Source organism: Anopheles coluzzii, chromosome 3 (assembly GCF_943734685.1).
Source record: "Anopheles coluzzii chromosome 3, AcolN3, whole genome shotgun sequence".
NCBI classification, from domain to species: Eukaryota; Metazoa; Arthropoda; class Insecta; order Diptera; family Culicidae; genus Anopheles; species Anopheles coluzzii.
The window spans coordinates 47,287,049-47,303,084 of NC_064671.1; the positions used below are offsets into that span (position 1 = coordinate 47,287,049).

Sequence of the window (16,036 nt, forward strand, 5' to 3'; positions counted from 1 at the left end):
TCAATGGATGCTCAAAAGAAGATTATAATCTAGCAGCTTTTATCTTCATGAGGCACCTGTACCAAAATGATAACATTTCAGCAGCAAAACATAGATGAGTGAAAAGGTTAACGTAAACTGTTTACCATATACCATCATTCCAAAGCGTAACTACAGGTTGTCCTCGATAAGAATTATTAATGTGGAACACGTATCTCAAAGATCCGTGTTAGTCGAAATTCTTGGTTTTCAGTCAAAACATACAGAATTGAAATGTATTTTTCATTTGCTATTTTTTTTCAATTCTGCACAAAAGCAATCTACCGCTATGATTCAAATTACGGACAGCTTCATATTCCGGATCATGTTTTTTGTTGCATTTCTTCATATCCAGTTCCTAGCCATGATTTTTTTTTAATTTACATGATTACCATGAGATAATAGCATCCATTAAAAATATGTCTGACCTCTAGTAGATTTGGATGTCTCGGTAAATATATATTATTTGTTGGTCAGTTTACCACCCGAGGCATTCTTAGCTGTTTTGCTAAAAGCCGATGCCTGTGTAATTTCTTCAACTACTCCTATTAATCTGGTTTAGATGCATTGAAGTACAATGAAATGCATTGTAGAAGTACTTATTAACGTGTAAACAACAGTGTTTAACAAACTGTGCTCTGATCTAATTTGCCGATATGTTTTATGATAGTGATAGTAACAAGAACAAAGATTTAGTGATAATAATAAACCACGATATGTAAAGATATATGTGACGAATGCCTTGATAGTCATACGGAAAAATCGTCTAATCACACAACAGTACTTTGATTATATTCATCTACGAGTAAAAGATACAAAGAACACCCAAGCCCCGTTATCAATGAGACCGTTGTCCTGTCGGTTCAGAAGGACATCGTAATTAGTAGCAATTTCTTGCACATCTAAATTTGTATTGTAATACGAAAATCAAGTAAATTGTTTCGAACATATGAAACCCAGTATTGAAACCCCATTACGAAATACACATTTTTGGCAGAAGATTGAGGTTGATATTAAAACATTTTTAATAACAGGTGCCTGGATGTGCAAGTATCTTGTGACTAATATTACAAATTTTAGGATACTAAATATGCAAAAAAATATATACATATGCAAATTTAAAAATTAAATACATCATTTAATCCTGTTAATTATTTTATATTGCTAGTAAACAACTAAGCTGTACCTATATAGCTGTATAAACTATAACTATAGCTTACTTATAGTATATTAAGCTGTTCAGATGATCGTATACTACTAATCAAATATAGCTGAACCATCGATTCAGTAATACGTAACTTTTTAGATGTGGCGACACATGCAACAAAATACGACTCACAAAAGAATAATTAAAAATTTCCGTACACCAACATGCTATAACGCTGACTGCGTGCATCGTTCCCTTACCGTTCGAAAAGAACATTTCGTACCGGAAAGCAATCTGTCGCATAATTTACGCATTTTCCTTCACTTGTTCGATGGTCGGCATGAAAACGCTGACCAGCAACCGTGCTCCAACCGCTTGCCGTAGCGCTCAAGAAACAATCAAAGAAATAATTACGATTACGAAAGTTAGTTTGCCTCCATACCCCTCCAGCCAGCCCTATTGGCCCCTATCGTTTGCCACAGATTGATTCGTTCAAGAGCGAATGTTATTAGGAATGAGATTATGCGATTATGCTGTGGTACGATTCGCGTGCGAGCACTACTACCACTGCCAACGGACGCTGTGCTTTATATGTAGCTAGCGGATCCGACGGAGGAAGGATACAACGATCGCAACGGCCGCGAAACAAATTACGAGCTGCACCGTGTGCGTGAGACTCGAACGTTCAAGACTCAGCGCGGGATTAAATTAAGCTTGTCCTTTTTTTGCCATAAACATGATTGAGACACGATAGACATAATTTACTGCTAACAAAATAAAACGAATAAATAACGGCAACTGCGCCCGTAATGCCAGTACGGCAACTGTACCGCGAACAACGTGCATACTGGTGTCTCTGTTCGGACAATTTCTCGTAGCGTACGGTGTTTGGAAAACTGCCCCACCCTATCTGTGTGCAAAAGGCTACTAAAAGCATTATGCCATCCTCTCTTCCTTCAACCAACATCAGTTTACAATAAAAACTTTGATAAAATATGAACGAAACTATCTCGTGCTGGCTGGTTTTGCTCGGCGCTTTCCAGCACAAGAACACCTCCCGACAATATCCTGCAGAATAAACAGTGCAGAAAATCGAGCCCGAATTCCGTTCGATGCGTTTGCTGTACACAACATTTCTAGCATTCTATCTGCGAAACTCTTGATGTCCTTATCCGTTTGCGTACTATTTACCCTATGCTGCGCGGAACACAGCAGGATGAAGTAATTGTTCGGTAAACACTTTTCTACCAGGAATCTACAACTTTAAAAGCTTTAATGATATTTATTACAATATTTAGAGTAATATTATTATTCAAATTATGTTCTTCTCTTCTCTTCAATATTTTTTTTCCTTATTTAAATAAATTATCTATATAATTTTTGCTATATTGGTATCCATTCCAATCGAACACACATATACTATAAACTTTTTTGTAATTTTTATTCAACCATAACAAGCTCTTAACATAACATTTGAAGGGCGTTACTCATATAATCTAGCTCATATGTTCTACAGTTTAAGTTTTATGTAGCATAAAATTCTAAAACATTGAGTTAAGCTGTAAGAGTACTAATACAAAATTATCAGTTTTTATTGCCATTGAAATTTTTTTCTTTTTTTTTACTGAAACCCAATGACTGAAGTTATCAGAAAAATCATTTTGGTGCCTTTAAATGTGCATTTAGACATCCTACTCTTTACAGAATTTAAGACTACAGAATTTTATTAAATAACCTAACGGTAATATGAGCAAAAATCAACAGAATATTTAGGATAAATGTGTGTACATTATAAACTAAATCACTTTTTCGACATGATCAAATCGAACAAGATGAATCCTATAGACTTTCTAATCTTCAGGGCCTATCGTCGTCGTAGACTAAATAGATGTTAAATTACCAACAGTAAACGAAAACAAACCATCAAAAGAAGAAAAAAAATAGCACAGTTTTCCCCCTCGAGATAAAACGTGCAGTTCAGTCCCAGGCAGTTTCCGTGCCGAACCAAACTGTCAAAACAAACCTGCGGCACTGTGGAATCGGTCCCATCTGGGAAGTTCTCTGTGACTTGGCACGGCCCGGGCAAATGGAAGAAAAGAAGTTAATTGATCGCACCGCTTGATGCTGGATTACTTTTTATCATTCTGTTTTCACCGTCCCGTTTGGCAGGAATATGTGTGTGTGTTAGTGTGCGATGGACGATGGATGATAAAAAAAGAGGACGAAAGATATCTTTTTTTTTGTTATTTACTTGTGTTCGTATGCCGTACCTCATTTCAAGGCGATTCTGGGATCTCATCAGGCTCGATAGCCTTGCCATGGGCTGATTTTTTTCCCATTTGCCCGTCGATGCGACGCTTTCTTCAAGACGATCTCGAAAGAAAAGAAAGAATGCCCTCTGCAGCTATAGCAGCCAACGATAGAATGGCAGCCCCCGCCTGATTGCTCTGGGTTAAGTGTGCGCCCCGGTGAGGTACGACACAGCAGAAAAATGGAAATGAAAGCGCAATGGACCAGGGCAAGCACAGCCACGGACAGCGACAGCAAATCGACGCCTTTTATGCACAGGCATAGGCGCAGGACGCGTACATCTGTAAGCGCGTCACAAGCATGCCACGGTGGCACGGGGGCATAGTGAGAGAATGTTTTATGAAGATGAAGAGTTTGTTTACACCGTCCCTTTGTCTGATGGAACACGTTTCGGATTTCTTACGAGGATGCTTGCTGCTGCTGCTACTGGTGCCACGTTTCACTGTTGCTCGTTGTCGCGGAGGCGAGAGCTTGGTTATGCTCACCTTTCGCCTTATAGTCGTTGGTGTGTGAAATTCTTGCTATTTTCCAGACATTGTTTTCTTCCTTGCAATGATGCCGGTTTATTTTTGCTTCCATCGAGCTACTCCCACTGCCATGTCGCAGCACATAATGGAGATTTTTCTTAGCTCTTGTCTTCATGCCGACGAGTACAAAGGTCGGGCTGCCAAGTGCTGCATTTGTTTCCATTATGGGCACGATTATAAGCACGATCAGGTACCTATTTTCTTGTGCTCCTTTGTAAATGGTTTCGTTTTTTTTGTGAATCACTCATTTGTGAATCATATTCATATTTTCATTTAATTATATAATGATTCTTCGATAAATGATTGCCAGTTTAGATGATTCATTCACATAAAAATCACACAACCATTCATTTCCAGCGCATAAAAATGTATTTTGTAATGAGCAATCATCACGTCGATATGATTAGTATATATTTTATTTGAATTGGCATTTTCTCACATGTAAGAGTTCGTTGCTGCCGAATCAAGTTTAAAAAAAATCATTGCAGTTGTAGTTTAGCAATTCAGTATACAAATATATTAAACTGAGGCAAAATACGACACTAGCGTTTCTCGTGAATAAAACATAATCTAAAATCCATTGTTGAAAACATAAATCCATACATTTAGATATTTCGCAATGGGCGGTAACTGTCCCATGTTGGGTTATAAAAACCTGTTTTTTTTCACTCACGAGAATGTCCATAGTAAAATAATACAACATTCGAAAAATAAAAAGTTAATTAAATATACAAAATTGCTATATTTGAAGGGGCGGTCTCCGTAGGGCAGTCGTCAACTGGTATGACTTAATGACATGCCCGTCATGGATCTCATGGATCTCATCTCAATCCTCATTTGCACCGTTTCCCCGTGATAACGACTGACTATCCGGCTGGATAGTACTGAATAAGTCACGAAAGCTTGTATTATAGGCCGGTATGACCGCATAGGTCATTATGCAAAATAGAAGGAGATTTTAAGTGTTTTAAACTATTGAAAATTAAGGGTTTTTATGTATAAGTTGATTTCATAGAAAAAGATTGGCACAGTTAACTCAACCTTGCACCGACCATAGACGTTATTGCCCTTTTGCCTAGAAATATTTTTATATTTAGTTTCTTCTTTCGGTAGCACATTCACACACAGCGTTTGGACTAACGCTGTCATGCGCCCATAGGTCCTACTATTGATGTTTATATGCGGCCAGTAAAGTTTCTTTGTTCATTACATCTCGTTAAGTGCTGTATGTTTTTTAGTTATATCTTCAAACCAGCACCGTTTTACACACAATTGCACGATAGTAATCAAACTTTCTAGCTTTTTATGACCTTGATTTTTTTTTTTTGGTAAATTACATTGTATTTACATCGATTGTCATGCTGCATTTGAACACCATAAACCACATCCTTCTAATACTAATACATTAGAACATACTAATTAACATTAGAAAAACTGTTCACATACTAATATCAAACAGTTCAGTGGATTCAAAGATACCTCATAGAACGACGTAATACAGTGAAAATTTTAGAACGATTTTATGGTATGTACTATGGGGAGCTTTTATAAAAAAAAACCCTAGCACTAATGTGCCTAAATGAATCCAGCTAAATAAAAATACCCCCTAGATAAAACCTGTCATTCCTGGTAAAAATTAGAGTTATTGCTGCGCTATCTAAGCATATTACCCACAGCATCTAAATAACAGAAAACTAATACCATTTTAATTTCGATCTCATTTCCAGGTTCCAGTAAACACGTTTTCCCCAGCGAACAATGAACTTACTTCGTGTTGTGTGGTTACCTTCACAGGATGTTTATTCCCTTTGGACGAAGCAGTGGAAAACGGATCGACATAAAACACCATTCTTTCCTCTCGCTACTCCCCAGCTAGGCGTCCTCTTTCTTTGGGGCATGTTTATGAATGTTTATTTTTAGCCAGTTTTTTTTTATCTAGAGAGTGCAAAGAAAACATCCCCAATCTGAAAATACACGACCCTCAGCAGCTTTTCCAACAACTGAGCAGTGCGAGATCAGCATCGAGAGATTTGCACGACCAGCGTCACAATCCTGGCGACAACGTCAACTAGTGGCTCATACTCTTCCCCTCCGTTCGCAGTCGTAGTGGCTACAAAATTTAGATCTCAATCTAATGATTGTTGTTGAAATTTGTTCCTTTTCTGCATCTGAATTCGCTCGTGGGGTGGTCGGAGCCTTTTTTGCTGAATGCTGTACGAAATTTAATTAAGCTTTTGTGAAAGCACACGAGAAACAAACAAGCTACAAATGGGAAAATAAAAATGTACACCTACCTACGATGAACAAAACTGCTTCCTCTGCACAAAGGAAAACCGTCCAATTCCGCTGTTTTATTAGGTACAGTTGTTGTTTACTGCTCCACAACCAATGGAGCAAGGTTGCGCGCACCGGAGCTCCCAGACGCGTTGTGTATGGTCAATGTTTGAACAGCTATAAATTACAGCAATTATCAATGTTTCTCCATCTATTATTCCGCACCGGCAGGAATTGAGTTTCCGTTATGCACTTCCACTGTTTTGAGCAAGCGTTATTCCTTTTCCACAACAATTGTATAGCCTTTTCCCCTACCCGCACGCACACACACACTGTACGGTAAACAAACACGATCACCCACTCACACGCGGTGATGTGCCGATGCACACAAGCACTGAAATGAAAATATAACTCTTTATTATTTGCCACCAAAGGCACCGTCGTAACCTCTGTTAGCCTGTGCGTGATAATTTTTCCTTCCACCTTTATACGACACTTTTATTTTTACCGCTTTTTACCCGCACATATCTGCTACCTATTTAGTATTATCCGTAAGTACCGACCACCTACAAACACATCGTAAAGAACGCTCCACCGTACACGGCCAACGGCACGCAACGGCATTTCCCTTCGAATAATGCAATATAAATCAAGCAAAAGCATGTCCCCCGGTCGGCTGTGGCGTCTCAATCCCAGGACGTTCAATTGTTTTCCGGCACAGATTTTTATGACCTCTACCCAGCGGGCCTCGGATGGCGAACAGCAGCGCACCGAACCCGTTCAAGATTTCCTCCCCAACTAATGCACGTGATGTAATATTTTTCCCGTCTTCCCGTGTGTTTTTGCTCCCTGCTGCAATGTCGTTGTAAGCATAAATTGGCATCAAGAAACTGTGCTCCGCTTCGCTTCAACCACGACCGAGCCGAGCCGACGAACGAAAAGCTTTCACCTTCGACCTCCGTACGCTCCATCTATCAACCTCGCTTACTGCTGCTGCCAAAAGAAACGCCACCATACGAGCGGCGGCACAACATGCAAATGATAACAATAATAATAAAATGGCCAACGGCAATAAAAACCCAGGAGCCGCAGAAAACGATAGCCATAAATTGTTACACAAAACGCACACATACACGCACATACTCCCACATACACACATACAAATACACATTCTACACGTTGGTCCAAGGTGAAGGTGACGTTCTGGCAACCCTCTGAACGTGTGCAGCACCGAACCGGAGGCAGTGGTCCCCACCCGGTTCCAGCTTCCACCAACCTGACGCACTTCCGGCGTCTAGCTTTATTGCTGCGCTAAGTGATATCAGCGCGCTTTCAAATGCGTGTCATGCCGAAAGGCGATGATGGGTATAATTTAGGATTTATCTTGCGCCCACCACCGTTCGGGGTGGCAGCTTGTTTTGCATCCGTTACGGTTGCGTGTCTATTGCGGCGGCGGCGGCGGCGGCGGCCAACTGTTTCGCCAATTATGTACGACTTGAAAACGAGCACGAAGAGAAAATTCGATCCTATTAAGGTCCTGCCCCCTACCTGCGTAGCCGTGTTTTAATTACTATAGCGACAAGGAGCGATAGAAAGCGGTATCTTCAAACTGTTTTTGGTAAGCTTGTCATAATGATGCTCCGCAACTAATGGCTGCAAGGCTTGGGGTGAAGCGCTTTTACGATAACAGCTTCAGATCAAGATACGCTCAGCTCATTTAAATAAAACATTTGAATTAAATTAGAGCCGACGTTTCAACGTATCACGATTGCTGTGTGTGTATTTTTTTTCTTCCATTTCACACCAAACCATCGTTTCCAAAAACCTCATTTGCCTTAGAACGCTTCTCAGCAGAATTTACTGCCCTTTAACTTTATGCTAAATTCTGTCGCAATGGACCATTTGCCACCGTCAATAAAATGCACGCTTTATTACAGTGATTCTCAATTTCTTCAGTGGTTCCCAAAAAATAAAGAAAACTTTGCAAATAAAAAACCCTTTCCAAAGTCCCCATCCTTCGAGGCTTCCAAAATCATCCGATTTCTCCCATTCGATGTACCTATTGAGCAATCCTTTCTGGGCACTACAATATCACAATATCGATAGCAGTCCGTCACGTTACGCGGTAGGAGAGCATGGATCTATTTGCTTCAAATTAACTACCGCAAATGGGAAGGAACAACAACAAATCAATGCCAAATCGGAAACCGCAACCCATTAAGCAGTGGCGTTCGGCTAATAAAACATGGCGATGGATAACCATCGAACAATATTTAATGCCATCAATAAATACCCCTCAACCATAATCGATAAGTCAATCTCGGTTGCCATTACGGTTTAACAATCCATCTAATTATCATTACTGCTTCCGGCTGAAATGGTTGTAAAATGGTTGCCTTAACTCGTATATTTATTCTAAAGCTACCTAAAACTATGTATTATTTAAACAGCAAACTGGTATGTGTAAGAGCTTTTGATTAATATTTCCTATGTTTGTTTATTTCAATATGCATTTCCAATACAACCGACAGCTAAATTTTGTATTGTTTTTTTTTTAACAAAAACAAACTCCCCGCAATAGACTTTCTTTGTTCGTACAACTTTTTCGCTTGCATTTTGCTGATTAGTTTCAAGCAAGGCCTTATGCCGCCGAATATAAACTCCTCTGCAAGCCAACGGTTTGCCCAGCTGGTGTATAATGTATTCCAACCCATCGGCTCCATCGGCAGTCAGGTGTGGCACAGCATCATGTTGTGAAATGTTGGTAAGAAAAACTTTGTCTTTGCAGCCACCTTAGCGAGATCGACGTTTCTCCCATCTCCGTCGCATCTCGCCTCGTGGCGCCGAAATTACCGGAAAAATCTCGTACAAAACCACCCCCCTTCTAACCTCACCCCTCCGTTCCCTTCCCTTCTCCTACGATTCCAGCTCATGGCCCGCTGCTTGGTACCTGGGCCGTGTGTCGCCGCCAGGCTTTAGCCAAATGAGCGCGCCTTTTGCAAAAAGAGTTTTGGAATTCTTGCCCAAAAATGTGCCCACCATCCCATCCGAGGGTGGTGGGATTGAACGGTTTGAAAGGCAGCAGCGTAGAACGACCACCAGAAAAAGCTTCACAAAAAGGTAAAATCTCAGCCACCGCTCACGCAGGGTGCGGAAAATATCTTCGGGATTCTTTGACTCCGACAGTACCGCTTGGGAGTCGCAGCAGCGGTGCCACTATATCCTACACATCCCTCCCAATTCAAAGCCCATCCTTTTGTGCCATTTTTGAGAAAGGTTTCGTTTCCGCTGGATGCTGCTGGGATGCTTTTTTGCAGGTGACGTTTGTAGAGAGGAGGACCCCCTGTTTGCTTCGCATGCTTGGGTACCGTTTTGTGCGTGTACTGTTTGGCGTTATTTTTTATGACTTCACTACAGTAACTGGTGAACAAAAAAAAAAGGATTTTCGGTCTGTTTTTAGCGCCCACAAGCGTGTTGTGTTTTTCATGTTCCGCTGGTGGCGAATCATATCGACAGATCGGGGGTACATCCAAACAACAATAACCATTCAATACAATACATCGTTTGTGCTGCAGGAAGTGAAAGGTTTCCCATAACATCCGTCGTTTCGCGTTCGGTTCGAGCAGCATTAATATACCACCACCCATTAATGCTCTCGCATTCACTGAATAGACACATCTAGGCGTAAGATTCATGCTTGGATGCCTACATCTTCTTATCTGATCAAACTGTATCAGTCCAGGAATCTTTCGTCGCAGTAAAAAAAAACTCCGCTGACGCACAACTTCTAACACACAACCAACACGCACACACACACATACACACACCATACCACAAGCACAATGAAGGCAGCGTACCACTAATACCACAATGCTGTCTAACACATGTGACGATGGGAGGGGACGAGAGAGAAAAACAATGTTTTTTTGACCATGTCTTGTTCGGTTCTATGCCATCGGTGAAGAAAATTTACATCTTCGAACGAGCGCCCACCGTGCTGAACACGGACACACCATCGAAGCAGCATCAATACGAACGCTGTACACACTCAAGCAAAAAAGGACACCTCCCCATCGCAGAAACGGATCGATGGAATGAATGTTTCTGGACGGCACACGGGGCACGGTTCCAGAACTCACTCGCACTCGCCTCTATTTCTTTGTCGAGGCGCTCCCCTGAAACACAAATGATCCACCGACCAGGACAGCAAAAACAGTAATAGCCAACCTCATCGGTGTGTACCACCATCACACATCGATGATTGATTAGCTCCCCGGTTTGTGCGGGTTATGCCTTGCGAAGCTACCACCCCTCACCACACCGTACACACTCACACACAGAATCTTCTTCTCTTCTAGCTTTCTTCCTGTTTTGATGGCCTTTACCTCACACGCCCTCTCGAGTACACCGTAGCGTCGTCGTTGGGTTGTCAAGTTAAATATATTCACTGTTTCTTCTTCTTCTTTTTTGTCAGTAAGCTTCCTTTCTTTCTAAACGTCAACGTTCTGGCACTCCCGATGAAGCGTTCCCTCCGACCATCCGTATGGTGTGAAAAGCTGTACCAAACTGAGCGCAGGCACCATTCGTCTCCTTTGATGGCTCCAAAAACATCCTCGGCAGCAGGATGCCGTCTCTTTTTGTAACCCTCGCGGCACGCCGCTCGTCATGTCCTGGTGCGATGACGCTGCGTACGAGAAACGAGAGCAACACGGGAGCGAAACCCCGAAACAACCGCTCGCCAAACCGTGGTGGAATGTGCTAGCTGCGCTGCTGTGGCCTTCGAATGTGTACCATATTTTTTGCGACGAAACAAACAACAAACTCCACTGCTGCTGCTACGCCAATGTCATCTCCCCTTGCAGCTACTATGGTGACCGTATCTTCAGCAGCTCAACGCCTACCCGGCCCAGAGATTCTGCGGACGGGAGCGACTCCCTCTCTTCTGAGCAGATTCGGATGGAAAACTGCCCGCGAGCGCGCTCCCATTTTCCACGCGCACCAGACACATCCTCCCTCTCGCGCCATTCGCACAATTTCCAATTTCCATTCGCTACAATTCTCTCGCTCTTCACGCATACACGCAACTCTCTCAGTCTCTCTCACACACACTCACTCTCTCCGTGTATTATCCTTCTCAACTCCACCGGAGGAGCTGTCATCTCTGAGTGCTAGCGAGTAAATGCAAAGCATGCGCATGGGGTGTGTTATTTGACACATTATTATCCGAGAAAGCTCTACTACCGTCGTCTCCAAGGGGTTGCAAGTAAAACGAAAGTTTTGCAACTTTCCTGCTAAATGAGCAGCGATGCCAGTATCTGCGATGGAACGGTGTCAAGATGTGTTGCAAACAAAGTTTTCCATCCGGTTTCGGTGGGTGGGTGTGTGTGTGGGTGGGTGGCAGCTGCCACACCGCATCCGTACCCTTTCGCCTACTCATACTGACGCGATGCCTCACTGTATGGTTGATGAGCGACTCTCGAGGGTTCGCGACGTTTTAGTTCATTTGTTTGGATATAACTATCTTGGAGCCGTGAACTTTCAATGAGAGCAAGTCTCGGCATTTACCAGTTTGTTAGTTTGCCGTAGGATGATTTTTTTGCGCGTCAACTTACGCAAGCTTTAAGTGGCGTCGCCGACAATTTTTAGATATTTTCTTTTCTTTTTTGTTAGCAGTACTAGTTTAGTTTACTCTTGATTGTCCACATTTAAGATACAATGTCCTCGGCGGTTTGACAGTATCTAATAAACTTTCAACAAAGTTTAAAGTTTTGATTAGTTGATCATCAACCAATAACAGCAAAGACCAAATCAAACAGCTACTAATTTATTCATTGCTTAAAACCCCTCCTCAACTCCAAGCTTTCAATATCACCTACACAACAATCGCTACAATTGGCTACAAATGTCGCCTGTCTAGCATAAAATTTTACGACTACGCTACACCCAACAGTTATTCGCTCGGAGATACCAAAAAAGCGATGTGAACACCAGCAACTAGCAACAAAACGAACAACCGTTTCAAAAATACACCAACCAACCTGCTGCATATCCAAACCGCCGCCCCAAAACGGAGGCGCAGCAATGCCACAGAGAATCATAAATTACATGTGCAACATTTGTTCCTGACAATTGAAATTAAAACTTTCCACACAAAAAACAAACACACTGACACACACACCAACAAATTCGCAAAAACCATTCGCCCACCATAGCCTGCGCTAGCTGGGCGTGATGATCCCCAGAAGCCGTAAAAGGACATGCCGCAAAAAAGTGTACATACCAAAGCCGGAAATTACTGGCCCAAACCCCACGGGTGGACAAGGGCAATTGGGGAGGGAGGGGGGAGCGAAACTTTTGCCCAACCGAAATTCATACGTATTGATAATGCGTAGGTACATCCGAAGAGGATACATGTTAACATGTACACTAATATCCACTCCGTGCCACCTCCGTGCGTCGTCGTTCGTATGCGGGCAGTGGATTTTCCCGGCAGTGATTATAATGTTTTCACTCCTTTATCAAGCGGTTCTCTGACCCTCGTCGTCCGTTTTAGCGTGTGAGCTCACTTTCAGTTAAATAGTTTCCGAGTGAGTAGAAATTTAAATTTAATTAAAAAGATATTAACGCTTCCCAAACTTCACACTAACTTTGCAACCGTCTGCCCCCGATACAGACATGACTGTGTTCGCTCGTGTGTGTGGTCTTTGGGAGACTTTTGGAGAACCGAAGCGCAACCCCCTTTTTGTATTATTTTTTTTAATCGTACCATGCGACTGCCGGCAGAACACAGGCTGAAACCGAACCTGCTACCAAGACAAGTACATCTTTCACTCAACTCAACCACAAGTGCCATTTGCACGGGGCATGGGATCTTAAAAGACAGTTTAGTTGAGCAGCAGCTGCATGAGAGTGAGGGGGGGGGGCGATTACTGGGGCGATGGTAAACAAAATTATGGGATTACGACATGCCGGATTTAGGCCCGGTTGGATAGATAACTGCATAAGAGACAAGAAGAGGGACGGTAATTTGTATAGCGATCTGGTGCTGGAACGTGTGCAATTTCTATGCACGACTACCGAGTTCATTAGGCAAGATAGTCTACACGGCTGGACCGTATTGGCCATATTTTGCAACCGACACGTATTACTGAACTATAGACACTTTCGTCGTACACGACAACAAAAGCAATATGTTATTTAAGTTATTTTAACTACTAGGCTAGCTAGGCTTGCACATTTTTTAAAGAACAATATTAACCGAAACTTAAAGATTTGTGAAAATACAACTATTTAAGTTGTTATATCAATAAGCTTTAAGCAAATTGTTAATGGCAAAATAAATAAAAAATATGCTCAAATAAATAGTGATATTGGCTTACCTATTGCGCTTCATTTATAATTGATTTTGTGGTTGTTTTCCATTCAAAAACTCTACAGATGCATCTGAACTGATTCCTCCCTACAAATTTGGTACCGTTCCGACCGTAAAACCGTTTGGTACCGTCCCGTGATAAAACCAAACGCATACATCCGGCTCGATTCATTGGAACACAGTAAAAATATTAATTTCCTGTTGCACGATTACCGCAAATTCGAGTCAATATTTCAATAGAATTTCTAGATATTTTCTAGGAAAAAAATAATACAGCTTAATAAGTTTGATTGATCTATGTGAAAAGGCTATTTCTAAATAAATAAGTAAAAGTTTTTTTTATGTCAGGGACCAGGCACCTCCATTATATTTTTCTTCTTTACTTCAAAAGGTAACAGCAGTAAGCAGTAACCAATCAACCACGACACCATTTGCAACAAATGGTGGACCTTTAATTTGGTTTTCTCAATTTTGACTTGAACAACTTGATAAGAGAATAATCATGGAATAAATACAGTTTACACAACTTCTCAACATAAAAATATTGATTTTATTATTCAGTTGATCTGCTGTTCGAAATTTTATTTTTAATCTATTTTTAAATAAGAACGGCGCACGTTGTTCATTGGTGTAAAATGAATTCTCTTATAACGAGTTTTACGCATAACGAACAAATCTAAATGTGAGGCTCAAACCTCTCTTAACTAAAGCGTCATCCATCAATTGTGTAACGCTGGTAGGGGGATTTTTAGTAAAAAACGAGGATCAGCCGATCTCGTGGTACAGTCGTCAACTCAAACGACTTAACGACATGCCCGTCATGGGTTCAAGCCCCGCATGGACCGTTCCGCCATACGTAGGACTGACAATTCTGTTATGGGGGAATGAATAAGTCACTGAAAGCCAATCCCGCAAGTGTAGTGGTACAGGCAGGCCTTGGCCAACAAAGGTTGTTGAGCCAAAAGAAGAAGTAGAAAAAAACGAGGATTCTTCTTGGTAACTTCACGACCTTCGCGGTTATGCCGTTCTAAAAATAGATCTCGCTACTTTTTATGTACTACGCAGCCGAATAGTCCGTCATTTGGGCCGTCGAATTTGGTTCCAATGGACGGACGAACGGAAGAACTTAACACAGGATCGTTGCAGTAACGTTGCATTCCGTTGCTGCGACGACCACAGTGTGCGTGCCACTAGATTGTACAGACAAGCATTTGATATTAGTAGCATGCGATTGGCAAGAAACGACACGCGATTCGAAGCTAATAGCGCGATATTCAACTGTAACGCTGTAAACAGGTGTAATACCCAAACCCAATTCGTTTCATTCAAATTGGAGATGGAGTTGATGCAGTCAGCCGGTTTTTCGTTAGAGTTGATCATTGGTCGTAATTTTATAAAAACATCGAAAATGTAGCCGAAACTCTTGCAAACATGCGTAACATATCAAACATCACATGTTATGTGAAATAGGATAACCAATTTAATGATGAAACAACATCTAAAGCCAAAGAACAGTTCTGGAAAGATGGACATATTGATAGAGGACCAGGAAGATGGGTGGATGAAAATCGCTTGTGATGATGGTGATGCAAGACCATTGCAAACAGTGCGGAGAATTCGATTATCAAAATCTTTTTGAATTTGTTTTCTGTATGGCATAACTTTTCTTTACATAAAATATAATGTTGAATGATTTTTTTTTTGTTAATTTAAAAAAAATGTGAATATACTAGAATAAAGTAAAAAAAAGAAAAACACACAAAAAAATCTGATTTTGTTCAATACACTAAGCAATTAGAGGAGAGTGGGGTCCATCTGATACGTAGTTTGAAGGAGAGGAGGTTTCTTCCTACGTTACAGTTTGTTACACTAAGGGGGGGAGACAAGGAATCGAAAATTCGCATTTTTTGTGTTACGTAATTGATAGATGACGCTGAGTAAAATTTCGCAAAACGATTATTATCATTTGTGTTGCTGATACACATATTGGGTTCCGATGAGAAATCAAGGTCGGTTAACGTTGAGCATTTCATTATTCATATTCATATTCATATTCATATTTATTTGTCTACCTTTTGGTTACACAAATGCTTAAATAATACTTATTACCAATGTTCCTAACCTAACAAAAATTAACACGAATTATCAAAAATTTGAGAAAAAAAATTTTTTTAGAAAATTAAATTAAATTAAAAATTAAAAATTAAAAATTAAGGCAGCACGGGATTATGGAGGGTTCTGATGCGGGATCGGAAAGAGGATAAGGGAAGGTTGAAATCAAACATAGAATATACACAATTAAATCGACGAATTGCACAAAGAAGGGGGTCATTACGGCCCACTGCCGTTCGGCGGGAAGGGATCACTAGGGGAGGGCGGTTTCGAAGA

At 41.2% G+C, this 16,036-nt stretch overlaps 1 protein-coding gene across 2 annotated transcripts in view; it reads right to left on the reverse strand.

The window, feature by feature from the left end:
* Positions 1–11,140, reverse strand: part of LOC120955879 (serine-rich adhesin for platelets-like) — a 48,672-nt gene extending 37,532 nt beyond the window's left edge. Inside the window, exons 1-2 of one of the 2 annotated variants that reach the window (XM_049610609.1) lie at positions 11,068–11,140; positions 6,297–6,670 (exon numbers count right to left, since the gene is read on the reverse strand). The gene's annotated coding sequence lies outside the window, so the exon portion shown is untranslated. Of the gene's footprint in view, positions 1–6,296; positions 6,671–10,661; positions 10,975–11,067 lie in introns of those variants that run through there. The other variant, XM_040377089.2, reaches the window with a different exon arrangement.
* Between the last annotated feature and the right edge of the window lie 4,896 nt (positions 11,141–16,036).